Consider the following 13,883-nt stretch of genomic DNA (forward strand, 5'->3'; position numbering starts at 1 on the left):
CAATTAATGCAACTTCTTTGACTTTTTGAAATTAAAAATGATACCTAAGCTTTGCTCAGTGCATTAATTATAGCAGCATTCCTTTATCTGACAGTTGTTCAGGGTTTCACAGCAGTTCATCTTTTGGCTTTCAGAACAGTCATTGGAACACATCTCTAGTATCCAAATTTTGTAGTTGAAAAGAGAATTGTTTGGTAAAGCTCAATGGAGGTTGTTTACTGGATGTGTGTTCTACTTCTCTAGAGAAAGAAAGGGAAGCTGAGCAGCTCTGCCCTCCTGTCTCTGGCAAGATTACACTGGAGTGGCCTCCAAAACAGAGCCCAGTCCCTCTCAACAAGTTGAAGAGAAGGATGGTTCATCACCAAGGTCTTTAGGAACAAATGTTTTACTGATGTTTAGCAAGAACCTTTCTTGCTTTACCTCCTCCTCTTCCTTGACTTTCAATGTAACCACCTAGTAGCGGCCACAGCCATTGACACAATTGTCACGTATGCCCTTACCTATATTAAGAGAAATCGTACTGGTTTTTAGGCTTCTTTTGTTCTTTCTTCTTTTATGTATCCTGCTTAAAATGATGACACCTACAAAATCATTTTTAAAAATTAAGAACTTCTGTAATGTTGGCCTGGGAAGGATTTTTCTAAGCAAAAGACAATGATCATAAATGAAAAGATGAGTAGATTTGATGACATGAAAAATAAAAACTTAAGCACATTTGAAAATCATCATAGACCAAATGAAAAGATAAGTTAAATGGAAAAGTATTTGCAATATATGAGAGAGAGAGTTATGAGAGAGTCATTTCCTAGGCAGGTTGATAAGGAGTCTAGGGTTCCCTAAGGAGAGAGGGGTCTGGAATTCTCAAGGAGGAAGAAAGGACAAACTTTTTTTTCCTCTACATTCCTTAGGATTATATAACAATAATGTATCCTGCCTGAGGACAGTCTCTGGATTAAACCTTCTAGCTAATTCTGTTGTCTTAAAATGTAAATTATGGGAGTAGGTCTGGTGAGGTCTTTACAACCTCCAGACATTCTTTGGATTCATTGGAGAGTATATAACTTCATTGTTAACGCTAGCAAGTGGGTACTCTTTCTGCCCCCTTCTGATGCCTATGTCAGAAGCTTTCTCTATCTCCTTTATACTTTAATTAAAACTTTATTACACAAAAGCTCTGAGCGATCAAGCCTCATCTCTGGCCCCGGATTGAATTCTTCTCCTCTGGGGGCCAAGAATCCCGGTGTTTTCGTGTGATTCAACAACAACCTTTCAGTTAGTTTGTTTAATATACAAGAATATCTTTTAAAACCAGTGAACTTCCATTGAAAAAGAAAAAAGGAAAGGTCATGAATAGGAAATTTACAAATAAAAGCTATAATACATGGTTAATATGTGTATGAAATACTGCCCAATTATGCTAGTAATCACATAAGTGCATTTGAGAACATGCTGTGCTTATCAAATGGACTAAGAGTTGTTTAAACAGCTTTCTAGGTGCTGTTGAGGGTGCAGGGAAATAGACATTGTCATGCACTATTGAGAGAAATTTGAATTGGTAAAGCTTATTTAGAAGTCAAATTGGCAATACATAGAAGCGCACCAGCTGCGATGGACTGCGCAGAAGCATGGCCGAGAGGAGCTACCCCTAGGGCGTCCAAAGTCAGAGGCGGTGGCCGGGAGGAGTTACCCCACGTCCAAGGTCAGGGGCGGTGGCCGAAAGTGCCAGGCTGTGACGGTGCAGGAGCTGCTGAGAGAAGCTACCCCGTGTCCGAGGTCAGGGGCAGCAGCCAAGAGAAGCAGCCCCATGTCCAAGGAGCAGTGGCTGCGTGGGTGCAGGAGGGCCGAGAAGAGCTACTCCACTTTCGAGGTCAGGAGGGGCGGCCAGCGAGGAGATACCCCCTCGTCCAAGGTAAGGAGCAGTGGCTGTGCTTTGCTGGAGCAGCCATGAAGAGATACCCCATGTCCAAGGTAAGAGAAACCCAAGTAAGACAGTAGGTGTTGCAAGAGGGCATCAGAGGGAAGACACACTGAAACCATAATCACAGAAAACTAGTCAATCTAATCACACTAGGACCACAGCCTTGTCTAACTCAATGAAACTAAGCAATGCCCTGTGGGGCCACCCAAGATGGGTGAGTCATGGTGGAGAGATCTGACAGAATGTGGTCCACTGGAGAAGGAAATGGCAAACCACTTCAGTATTCTTCCCTTGAGAACACCATGAACAGTATGAAAAGGCAAAATGATAGGATACTGAAAGAGGAACTCCCCAGGTCAGTAGGTGCCCAATATGCTACTGGAGATCAGTGGAGAAATAACTCCAGAAAGAATGAAAGGATGGAGCCAAAACAAAAACAATACCCAGTTGTGGATGTGACTGGTGATAGAAATAAGGTCCGATGCTGTAAAGAGCAATATTGCATAGGAACCTGGAATGTTAGGTCCCTAAATCAAGACAAATTGGAAGTGATCAAACAGGAGATGGCAAGAGTGAACGTCGACATTCTAGGAATCAGCAAACTAAAATGGACTGGAATGAGTGAATTTAACTCAGTTGACCATTATATCTACTACTGCGGGCAGGAATCCCTCAGAAGAAATGGAATAACCATCATGGTCAACAAAAGAATCTGAAATGCAGTACTTGGATGCAATCTCATAAATGACAAAATGATCTCTGTTCCTTTCCAAGGAAAATCATTCAATAACACAGTAATCCAAGTCTATACCCCAACCAGTAATGCTGAAGAAGCTGAAGTTGAACAGTTCTATGAAGACCTACAAGACCTTTTAGAACTAACACCCCCAAAAGATGTCCTTTTCATTATAGGGGACTGGAATGCAAAAGTAGGAAATCAAGAAACATCTGGGGTAACAAGCAAATTTGGCCTTGGAATATGGAATGAAGCAGGGCAAAGGCTAATAGAGTTTTGCCAAGAGAACGCACTGGTCATAGCAAACACCCTCTTCCAACAACACAAGAGAAGATTCTACTCATGGACATCACCAGATGGTCAACACTAAAATCAGATTGATTATGTTCCTTGCAGCCAAAGATGGAGAGGCTCTATACAGTCAACAAAAACAAGACCGGGAGCTGACTGTGTCTCAGATCATGAACTCCTTATTGCCAAATTCAGACTTAAATTGAAGGAAGTAGGGAAAACCACTAGACCATTCAGGAATGACCTAAATCAAATTCCTTATGATTATACAGTGGAAATGAGAAATAGATTTAAGGGACTAGATCTGATAGAGTGCCTGATGATCTATGGACTGAGGTTCATGACATTGTACAGGAGACAGGGATCAAGACCATCCCCATGGAAAAGAAATGCAAAAGAGCAAAATGGCTGTCTGGGGAGGCCTTACAAATAGCTGTGAAAAGAAGAGAAGCAAAAAGCAAAGGAGAAAAGGAAAGATATAACCATCTGAATGCAGAGTTCCAAAGAATAGCAAGAAGAGATAAGAAAGCCTTCATCAGAGATCAATTCAAAGATATAGAGGAAAACAACAGAATAGGAAAGACTAGAGATCTCTTCAAGAAAACTAGAGATACCAAGGGAACATTTCATGCCATGATGGGCTCAATAAAGGACAGAAATGGTATGGACCTAACAGAAGCAGAAGATATTAAGAAGAGGTGGCAAGAATACACAGAAGAACTGTACAAAAAAGATCTTCATGACCAAGATAGTCACGATGGTGTCGCTCACCTTGAGCCAGATATCCTAGAATGTGAAGGCAAGTGGGCCCTAGAAAGCATCACCACAAACAAAGCTAGTGGGGGTGATGGAATTCCAGTTAAGCTATTCCAAATCCTGAAAGATGATGCTGTGAAAGTGCTGCACTCAATATTCCAGCAAATTTGGAAAACTCAGCAGTGGCCACAGGACTGGAAAAGGTCAGTTTCATTCCAATCCCAAAGAAAGGCAATGCCAAAGAATGCTCAAACTACCGCACAATTGCGCTCATCTCACACGGTAGTACAGTAATGCTCAAAATTCTTCAAGCCAGGCTTCAGGAATACATGAACCATGAACTTCCAGATGTTCAAGCTGGTTTTAGAAAAGGCAGAGGAACCAGAGATCAAATTGCTAACATCTGTTGGATCCTCCAAAAAGCAAGAAAGTTCCAGAAAGTCATCTATTTCTGCTTTATTGACTATGCCAAAGCCTTTGACTGTGTGGATCACAATAAACTGTGGAAAATTCTGAAAGAGAGGGGAATACCAGACCACCTGACCTGCCTCTTGAGAAACCTATATGCAGGTCAGGAAGCAACAGTTAGAACTGGACATGGAACAACAGACTGGTTCCAAATAGGAAAAGGAGTATGTCAAGGATGTATATTGTCACCCTGCTTATTTAACTTATATGCAGAGTACATCATGAGAAACGCTGGCCTGGGAGAATCACAAGCTGGAATCACGATTGCCGGGAGAAATATCAGTAACCTCAGATATGCAGATGACACCACCCTTATGGCAGAAAGTGAAGAGGAACTAAAAAGCCTCTTGTTGAAAGTGAAAGAGGAGAGTGAAAACGTTGGCTTAAAGCTCAACATTCAGAAAACTAAGATCATGGGATCTAGTCCCATCATTTCATGGGAAATAGATGGGGAAACGGTGGCAGACTATTTTGGGGGGCTCCAAAATCACTGCAGATGGTGATTGCAGCAATGAAATTAAAAGATGCTTACTCCTTTGAAGGAAAGTTATGACCAACCTAGACAGTATATTAAAAAGAAGAGACATTACTTTGCCAACAAAGGTCCGTCTAGTCAAGGCTATGGTTTTTCCTGTGGTCATGTATGGATGTGAGAGTTGGACTGTGAAGAAAGCTGAGTGCTGAAGAATTGATGCTTTTGAACTGTGGTGTTGGAGAAGACTCTTGAGAGTCCCTTGAATCATGAGGAGATCCAACCAGTCCATCCTAAAGGAGATCAGTCCTGGGTGTTCTTTGGAAGGACTGATGCTAAAGCTGAAACTTCAATACTTTGGCCAACTGATGTGAAGAGTTGACTCATTGGAAAAGACCCTGATGTTGGGAGGGATTGGGGGCAGGAGGAGAAGGGGACGACAGAGGATGAGATGGCTGGATGGCATCTCCGACTCAGTGGACATGAGTTTGAGTGAACTCTGGTTGTTGGTAATGAATAGGGAGGCCTGGTGTGCTGTAATTCATGGGGTCGCAAAGAGTCGGACACAACTGAGCGACTGAACTGAACTGAACTGAATCAAAAATGGACTTGGGAACTCTGCTTCCTAAGGAAATAACCATGGATATGCATAAAGACACAGATTTTAAAAAGGCATGTTTAACATAGTTTAAAAAAAAAGTGAAAAAAACTGTCATACCACCATCCATAGGTTCCAGGGGAAATGAAATGGTTCCAGTGATTCTTAATTCCCTAGAATTTGAAAGTGTTTGCAAGAAATGGCTACAAAGGCCTTAGGGGTACTTTAGATTCCCTGGTCATACTCTTGTCCTTATATCTCAGGAATGAGACTCCAGTTTGGCTAAATTATCTCTGTAGGGGGAATATTTTGCTGTCATTAGGACTGATATTAAATAAAAATGTTTAATGCAGAGAAAAATGTTTATGATCTATTAAATGGAGAAGCAAGTTATAAATCGTGTACAGTAATCATGTTTTTCTAAATATTTAGATAGATTTTTAAAAATCTAGGGTAGTGTACTCTAAAATGCAAATCTCTGGTGGTGGGTGTGAGGGAACTTTAATTTTCCTTCTTCTTATGATATTTCTCAAAAATTCTGTGTTGATCATATTACCTTTAAAAACATTAACTGAAATAGATATACAACTCAGAACATATTATAAATGTATAGCTTGATGAATTTATATATACAGCTGGTTACACACCTGTGTAACCAGTACTGAGCTAAAGACATAGAACACCATTGGTCCATTTTGTATTCACTTTAAGGCCTTCACCTCTTTCCTCACCACCACTAACACCTCCAAAGTGATGACTACCTTGACTTCTAACAGCATGGATTAGTTCTACGTGGTTTTGTACTTCATATAGAGAGATGAAATCATACTAGTTAGACTTTTGATCTGGCTTCCTTTGCTCATTATCATATTGAGATACATCCTTCTTGTTGCATGTAATTGTAAATCATTAATTCTCATTGCCATATGTTATTCCTTTGTGGGAATTAATATATTCTCCAAGCTTCCCTGGTGGCTCAGATGATAAAGAATCCACCTGCAATGAGGGAGACATGGGTCCCATCCCTGGGTTGGGAAGATCTCTTGAAGGAGGAGGGCATGGAAACCCACTCCAGTATTCTTGCCTGGAGAACCCCCATGAGTGGAGGAGGCTGGTGGGCTACAGTCCATGGGGTTGCAAAGAGTCAGACATGACTGAGCAACCAAGCACAGCACATTCCTTCGTGGGAATTAATGTAATACAATGTATTTGCTCATTATACTCTTGATGAGCATTTGTATACTTTTTAAGTTTGGGCCTATTATAAATAGTGCTTCTAGGAAGGAACATTTTAATGAATATTGTACATTTGGTGAACGTATCTGTATATTTCTGTTGGATATATACCTACAAGTAGAATTGCTGGATCTTAGGGGTCGCTAAGAGTCAGACACGACTGAGCAACTTCACTTTCACTTTTCACTTTCATGCATTGGAGAAGGAAATGGCAACCCTCTCCAGTGTTCTTGCCTGGAGAATCCCAGGGACGGGGGAGCCTGGTGGGCTGCCATCTATGGGGTCGCACAGAGTCGGACACGACTGAAGCGACTTAGCAGCAGCAGCAGCAGCAGACTATGCTTATGCCCAGCTTTAGTAGATACTAGCAGTTTTCCAAAGTAGTTGTACTAGCCTGTGTGGGAGCCCTTTAGGAGAAGTTCCTCAGTTTGCCATAGCTCCTCAGGTCTCTTGGGTGTGAGCCCCATTGGTCTTCAAAGCCAGATGTTTTGGAGGCTTGTCTACCAAATGCTGATCCTAAAAGTTGGAGTGCCTGATATGGGGTATGAATCTTTAACTCCGAGCTCTGTGTTTTGAGTTCACTCTTCATTGTACGTTGCTGTACCTGCCTGTGACGAGATTGAATCTCTACCATTTCTACTCGATTTGTTGTCCTTTTCATCTTGTTTGCCCAATGTGAAGGGGTTGCTCTGCTGATAAGATTATTTTCAGAGAGAATTGTCCCGTATGTAGCTATAGATTCAGTTTGTCCATAGGAGAAGTAAGTTAAGGATCTTCCTAAAAGATGATGTTATTAAGTGCTGCACTCAATATGCCAGCAAAGTTGGAAGACTCAGCAGTGGCCACAGGACTAGAAAAGGTCAATTTTCATTCCAATCCCAAAGAAAGGCAATGCCAAAGAATGTTCAGACTACTGCACAATTGCACTCGTCTCACATGCTAGCAATAGCAAAGTAATGCTCAAAATTCTCCAAGCCAGGCTTCAACAGTACATGAACCGTGAACTTCCAGATGGTCAAGCTGTATTTAGAAAAGGCAGAGGAACCAGATATCAAATTGTCAACATCTGTTGGATCATAGAAAAGGCAAGAGTGTTCCAAAAAAAATCTACTTCTGCTTCATTCACTATGCCAAAGCCTTTGACTGTGTGGATCACAATAAACTGTGGAAAATTCTGAAAGAGATGTGAATACCAGACCACCTGACCTGCCTCCTGAGAAACCTGTATGCAGGTCAAGAAGCAACAGTTAGAACTGGACATGGAACAATGGACTGGTTCCAAATAGGGAAAGGAGTTCATCAAGGCTGTATATTGTCAGCCAGCTTGTTTAACTTATATGCAGAGTACATCATGCAGAATGATGGGCTGGATGAAGCACAAGTTGGAATCAACATTGCCAGGAGAAATATCAATAACTTCAGATATGCAGATGACACCACCTGTATGGCAGAAAGTTAAGAAGAACTGAAGATCCTCTTGGTGAAAGTGAAAGAGGAGAGTGAAAAATGTTGGCTTAAAATTCAACATTCAGAAAACTAACATAATGGCATCTGGTCCCATCATTTCATGACAAATAGATGGGGAAATAACAGAAACAGTGAGAAACTTTATTTCCTAGGGCTCCAAAATCACTGCAGATGGTGACTTCAGCCCTGAAATTAAAAGACACTTGCTCCTTGGAAGAAAAGTTATGACCAACCTACACAGCATATTAAAAAGCAGAGACATTACTTTGCCAACAAAGGTCCATCTAGTCGAAGCTATGGTCTTTCCAGTAGTCATGTATGGATGTGAGAGTTGGACTATAAAGAAAGCTGAGCGCTGAAGAATTGATGCTTTTGAACTGTGGTATTGGAGAAGACTCTTGAGAGTCCCTTGGACATCCAACCAGTCAATTCTAAAGGAAATAAGTCTTGAATATTCATTAGAAGTACTGATGCTTCAAGCTGAAACTAATACTTTGGCCTCCTGATGCAAAGTACTGACTCATTGGAAAAGACCCTGATGCCGGGAAAGATTGAAGGCAGGAGGAGTAGGGGACAACAGAGGATGAGATGTTTGGATGGCATCACTGACTTGATGGACATGAGTCTGAGCAAGCTCTGGGAGTTGGTGATGGACAGGGAAGCCAGTGTGTTGTAATCCATGGGGTCTCAAAGAGTTGGACACAACTGAGTGACTGAACTAAACTGAAGGCGATTTTGAACCAGATATTTTTAATACAGATCAGGGTTTAGAACCATGGAGTTATCCTTGGCACCAATCACTCTCTTGTTCCCCAGTCGCATTCAAGCAATCACCAGGTCCTCTTGATTTTTTTCCTCAAGGTTTTTGAATCTATCCACTTATCCCCTCTGGGGTCACCATCAGTATCCACCAACCATTTTCTCTTGAATGATTTCTCAATGTATCCATATTCATGTGACCACCTCCTTACTTTGCACCACATCTTGTATCCACTCTGAAGGCCAAGTGATCTTTTCACAAGGCAAATCTGTTCATCCCAGTCCTCTAGTTTAAAATGCTCTGCCCCTTCCCTAGACCAGCACCTCTGTTTGCTGTGCAAGGATTCTCTTTACCTGGCCCCAGCTTAGCTCATTTCATCCCCCCCCTCGCTCTTTCTGCTCTAGATGGACTGGGCTGCTTCAGTTTGTCACACCTGCCATATTTCCTCCTTCTTCTGGACCTTTGCACTTGCGATCTCCTTTATCTGGAATGTTCTTCCATTTATTCCTGTTCGTCTTTTAGTTCTTACCTCAGACATTACCTCCTCTGAGACTGCATGGACCAGGGCAGTTCCCTATTAAAGATGTTAACTGCACTGTTTCTCTTCTCTGTACCAGAGGGGGGAAATTTAACTCTTTGTTAATCAATATGTATGTAAATATAGTCAATCTAAGAGCTCAGCTTTTAACATATTTACATATTTGAATAAGTGTCTGTTATCCAACCATAGCTCTTTGAAACCAATATATGCATTTTAAAAGGCTGGAAATAAACAACAAAGGTAGTTCACCTTGAATGATAAGAATGTGGAAGATTTTCTCCCAGTCTTTTCTGATCTTTGTTTTTTCCAAAATTTTTAGAATTGATGTAACTTACTTTTAATGGGTGAAAAGTGCAATAAATTTAAAACTGTCTAGATAGTACGTATAGAGATTATGACTGGAAAGGAACTGCCGTGTGTTATGTGGTCCCTTTAATTTTACTCTACACCCTCCCATGTGGCAAAAGCCAGAGAATACCATTCTAGCTTGTAAGCTTTTTAAGATGACCTGAGAGTTCAATGAATGGAGATATTTCTTTCGTGATGGGCAGGTCTGACTCATGTTGGGTCATCTCTTGAATTGCTTGCATTCCCTTCCATTTCTGGATGGTGTCTTGGCAAGAATCTCGAGGAGCCAGGAGAGCTGCTTCCAGCTTCATGCACAGACTCAGATGTTGAGCTGCTGGAATGATTCCAAGGACTGCTCAGGAAAATGTTTAAGGTAGCATTCCTGCCCTGGCAATGCCAGGGGAGGAATGGGGCTGCAATGTCTGCCTTTGCCCAGGTCATTGTGATTTGAAGTTCCCTCTCCTGAGTTCTGTTGCTGTCTCAGGCCAGACAGAAGGAGAATGGAATCCAGGCTTTCTCACTATAAAGACTGTGTAGCCAAGTCAATAAGTACTTCTCTCTCTAGAGCTTGAAATGTATACCTTTTCGTGCATCAGTTCAGTTCAGTTCAGTCACTCAGTCGGGTCCAACTCTTGCGACCCCGTGAACCGCAGCACTCTAGGCCTCCCTGTCCATCACCAACTACTGGAGTTCACCCAAACCCATGTCCATTGAGTCGGTGATGCCATCCAACCATCTCATCCTCTGTTGTGCCCTTCTCCTCCTGCCCTCAATCTTTCCCAGCATCAGGGTCTTTTCAAATGAGTCAGCTCTTTGTGTCAGGTGGCCAAAGTATTGGAGTTTCAGCTTCAACATCAGTCCTTCCAATGAACACCCAGGACTGATCTCCTTTAGGATGGACTAGTTGGATCTCCTTGCAGTCCAAGGGACTCTCAAGAGTCTTCTCCAAAACCACAGTTCAAAAGCATCATTTCTTTGGTGCTCAGCTTTCTTTATAGTCCAGCTCTCACATCCATACATGACTACTGGAAAAACCATAGCCTTGACTAGATGGACCTTTGTTGGCAAAGCAATGTCTCTTCTTTTTAATATACTGTCTAGGTTGGTCATAACTTTCCTTCCAAGGAGTAAGCATCTTTTAATTTAATGGCTGCAATCACCATCTCCAGTGATTTTGGAGCCCAGGAAAATAAAGTCAGCCACTGTTTCCCATCTATTTGCCATGAAGTGATGGGACCAGATGCCATGATCTTAGTTTTCTGAACTTTAAACTTAGTTTTCTTGAGCTTTAAGCCAACTTTCTCACTATCCTCTTTCACTTTCATCCAGAGCCTCTTTAGTTCTTTGCTTTGTGCCATAAGGGTGGTGTCATCTGCATATCTGAGATTATTGATATTTCTTCTGGCAATCTTGATTGCATCTTGTGCTTCCTCCAGGCCAGTGTTTCTCATGATGTACTCTGCAAATAAGTTAAATAAGCAGGGTGACAACATACAGCCTTGACGAACTGCTTTCCCTATTTGGAACAGTCTGTTGTTCCATGTCTAGTTCTAACTGTTGCTTCTTGAGCTGCATACAGATTTCTCAAGAGGCATGTCAGGTGGTCTGGTATTCCCATCTCTTTCAGAATTTTCCACAGTTTATTGTGATCCACACAGTCAAAGGCATTGGCATAGTCCATAAAGCAGAAATAGATGTTTTTCTGGAACTCTTCTGCTTTTTCGACGATCCAGTGGATTTTGACAATTTGATCTCTGGTTCCTCTGCCTTTTCTAAAACTGGTTTGAACATCTGGAAGTTCATGGTTCACGTATTGCTGAAGCCTGGCTTGGAGAATTTTGAGCATTACTTTACTAGTGTCTGAGACCAGTGCAATTGTGTGGTAGTTTGAGCATTCTTTGGCATTGCCTTTCTTTGGGATTGGAGTGAAAACTGACCTTTTCCAATCCTCTGGCCCCTGCTGAGTTTTCTAATTTTGCTGACATATTGAGTGCAGCACTTTCATAGCATCATCTTTCAGGATTTGAAATAGCTCAACTGGAATTCCATCACCTCCACTAGCTTTGTTCGTAGTGATGCCTTCTAAGGCCCACTTGACTTCACATTCCAGGATGTCTGGCTCTAGGTCAGTGATCACACCACCCTGATTATCTTGGTTGTGAAGATCTTTTTTATACAGTTCTTCTGTGTATTCTTGCCACCTCTTCTTAATATCTTCTGCTTCTGTTAGGTCCCTACCATTTCTGTCCTTTATCGAGCCCATCTTTGCATGAAATATTCCCTTGGTATGTCTAATTTTCTTGAAGAGATCTCTAGTCTTTCTCATTCTATTGTTTTCCTCTATTTCTTTGCATTGATCGCTGAGGAAGGCTTTTTAATCTCTCCTTGCTATTCTTTGGAACTCTGCATTCAGATGCTTATATCTTTCCTTTTCTCCTTTGCTTTTCGCTTCTCTTCTTTTCACAGGTATTTGTAAGGCCTCCTCAGATGGCCATTTTGCCTTTTTTCATTTCTTTTTCTTGGGGATGTTCTTGATCCCTTTCTCCCGTACAGTGTCATGAACCTCCATCCATAGTTCATCAGGCACTCTATCTGTCAGATCTAGTCCCTTAAATCTATTTCTCACTTCCACTGTATAATCATAAGGGATTTGATTTAGGTCATTCCTGAATGGTCTAGTGGTTTTCCCTACTTTCTTCAATTTAAGTCTGAATTTGGCAATAAGGAGTTCATGATCTGAGCCATAGTCAGCTCCCGGTCTTGTTTTTGCTGACTGTATAGAGCTTCTCCATCTTTGGCTGCAAAGAACATAATCAATCTGATTTTAGTGTTGGCCATCTGGTGATGTCCATGTGTAGAGTCTCCTCTTGTGTTGGTGCATCACCAAAAACCAAATGTTAAAATCAGTCTTTCCCTAAGGTTAAAGCCCAATACCCTCATTCAAAATGACTTTTGAGATATGGAAGCAGAAAATTGTATCACTTAATGACTTTAAGTATTAGTGAACTACTATCTCTTTGAGGTAATAATTTTGATCTCTCCAACCTAGAGTTTGAACTCAAGTCTCCTGCATTGCAGGCAGGTCTTTGCCAGCTGAGCCACAAGGAAAGCCCAAGAATACTGGAGTGGGTAGCCTATCCCTTCTCCAGCAGATCTTCCCAACCTAGGAGTTGAACCAGATTCTTCTGCATTGTGGGTAAATTCTTTCCCAGCTGAGCTATCAGGGAAGCCCATCATATAATAAATTTAAATATTATTTAATTATTATCTCCTTGAGGTAATAGTTTTGAGGTAACAATGCTGGCCTTTTGCTTTATTCTCAGAAAGTGAGAAGAATCCAAAGTAGGATTTTTTTCCCAAAATGATTCATTCCCTAATGGAATTAAATAAATAAAAGCTAAATATTGTGCTTAAAGATGATTAGTTTTACATCATGAAAGCAAATACAGCACATATCTACAAAGTTTAGAATCATGATATAATCTAATTTCTATCATTATTTGATTTATCAGATAATAAATATTTATACCTCCAAATAAGTACGTATTCTTATTGTTCATATTGTTCTTGTTGTTCATATTCTTATTGTACATATTCTATATTTTTATAGAACTAGTGCTGGATTTAGTTGTCAATTTCTCTATTTAACTGATTGAAATATTTCAGTAATTATTTTTGTATAAAATTAACAGTTTCATTATTAACACTAATTATTGTAACTTTTTATTCTTGCAATAAGAAACATGCATTTTTTACTTCTGATAGAATCTCAGTGTATTAAGCATATAAGGATATTTTCAATTCTAGTTTCATTTGAAATGCAAATATATATATTTGGAATTGATCTTCTGGCACTAAGAGTAAAATACAATCCTTGTTCTCATTATTGACATTGTGATACTATTTGTGCATAATGGTAACTTGAACATCTCAGAAGATTAGTGATGTCAGCAAAGATATTGATCTACATAGACATACAACTATTGGGTCTTCTAAAAGCCAAGACCAGTTTAAGTAGCAGGTCTTGTTTGAAGCTGTACTTCAGCTGAATTAATCATAGCAACTCTTTCATTTTACTAAAGGTTTATGGAGCATCTTCTAAGTGCTAGGCTTCTAGCTGGTTTAAGATACAGCAATAATGAATGAGCATAAACTAACCTTGTTTTACTTAACTTTAGGTAACTCAAATGCCCCAGTCTATTTACCCTTCACATTAGCTTATCCAAAATAGTTCAAATCTCTACTCTACTTGGGGTAAGAATTCCAGTATTTTACCAGCTTGCCCTTCTTGC

The sequence above is a fragment of the Bubalus kerabau genome, chromosome 3 (assembly GCF_029407905.1).
Source record: "Bubalus kerabau isolate K-KA32 ecotype Philippines breed swamp buffalo chromosome 3, PCC_UOA_SB_1v2, whole genome shotgun sequence".
NCBI lineage: Eukaryota > Metazoa > Chordata > Mammalia > Artiodactyla > Bovidae > Bubalus > Bubalus kerabau.